This window comes from Mandrillus leucophaeus, unplaced genomic scaffold, assembly GCF_000951045.1.
Source record: "Mandrillus leucophaeus isolate KB7577 unplaced genomic scaffold, Mleu.le_1.0 Scaffold400, whole genome shotgun sequence".
Lineage (NCBI taxonomy): Eukaryota > Metazoa > Chordata > Mammalia > Primates > Cercopithecidae > Mandrillus > Mandrillus leucophaeus.
Window position 1 is genome coordinate 139,330 of NW_012104255.1, and position 1,825 is coordinate 141,154.

The window sequence follows — 1,825 nt, forward strand, 5'->3', positions numbered from 1 at the left end:
AGTACCTAGCACCACACCTGACATGCTATAGGCACTCAATAAACATTTGTTGAATTAATAAATTAACCCAGATGGAGCAGCAAATATCACAGAAAAGGAGCTAATATCCATATTATTCAAAGTTCTTCTACAACTCAAAAATGAAACTATAAACAGCAATAATAATAGCTACATCTCATCCTCACAATAATCCAATAGGGTAGGTTCTACGACTGTCCCATTTTACATATGAGAGATCTGGAGATAAGTGAACCAAATAGCTAAGGTGTTTTGGTGACTTGGTGACTTGGGTGAGTCTGACTCCAGAGTGCATGCTTTTAGTCTACTATATTTTACTGCCAACCCACTCCCAAAATGGGCAAAAAGTAGACTACTCAGAAGAGAAATAGACAAATGATAAAGAAACATATGAAAAGACACTCAATCTCATTAATAATGAAAGAAAAGCAAATCAAAGCAACACTGATATACCATTTTTAGTGCCTATAAGATTAACAAATATTTTAAAAATTGCAAATAACAAATGGTATTGGTGAGTTTGTGAGAAAACAGATAGACATTTACTCTTATACACCACTAGGTGGAGAGGGGTGTATAACACATATATAGGGCAAATTGGCAGTATCAAAAATTTTAAATGTCTATTACCTTTAGACCCAGGAATTCTTTTATTTTAGGATGTCACCCTCTAAAAAAATGCTCTCACAAATGCCAAAAGATGTTTATTGCAGCATTAATCACAATGGAGGGGGGAAAATCCTTGGGAATAACCTAAATTTCTATCAATAAGGGAGTGTTTAAATACATTATAGTGCATTCAGATTTTGTAACCTCCATGGTATATTGGCATATGGTTGAATGAAAAAAAGGAAATTGCAGATCAATATGTAGACAATGGTCTTATTTATGTAAATATAATATTAATGATGACAATCTGCTCTAAAGATGAAATTGTCTGGTTATAACATGGTCCTGCTGCCTTAGGATTGATAAGAGAAGGGGAAAAAGAGAGTGACAAAAGGGAGAGAAAATGAAACAGGGAGGAGAAGGTAATAGAAAAGATAAGACAGAGAACTTCACATTTTAAATTGTATATTATGAGAGGAAGAGAAGAGTGTGGGTTCTGTAACTAGATTGCCTAGGTTCATAGGCGGGCTCTGTACTTTCTAGTTGGGTAATTATCAGCAAGTTACCTCACCTCTCTGAGCCTCAGTTTTTTCATCTGTAACACAGGGATAATAGTACCTATCTTTTAAGGTCCTTACATGGCTAAATTAATTCATGTAAAGCACTTAATGAAGGGTCTGGTGCATTGTAAGCACTCAGTCAACAGTAGCTGTTATTTTATTTGGACCAGGCACTGTGCTATGTACATGATATTACCGAATTGTTACCACAACCGGGGATCTAGTCTGTGGAAGCTGACTGTTAGAGCTCATAAGCACAACACTGTATTCTAGGTCTGACTCCAGAGCCCTCCCAACTTGTGCTATAGTCACTTCTGGGTTCTATTGCCCTCCTTTTATAGTTGAGGAGATCTATATTCAGAGATAGATCAAGGTACCCTAGCTCTAGGTGGATGGTCTAATTCCAAAGCCCAAATGAGCTAATTTTACTCTCCTAGAGAGAAAAGAAAATAGGAAAGAGCCAGAGCTGGGGGAGGGGGTACACTAGAGGGAAGGGCTACTTTGGGTTTTATCTCTAGCAAGGAAGGGACTGAGATACCTTTGGGGCCAATGCAGGGCCAGCCCAGCAGAAGGCAGGGTGGGTGGGGCTGAGTCACAGGAGAAGGGATAAATGCCAGGTCCTAACCCACAGTACCCAC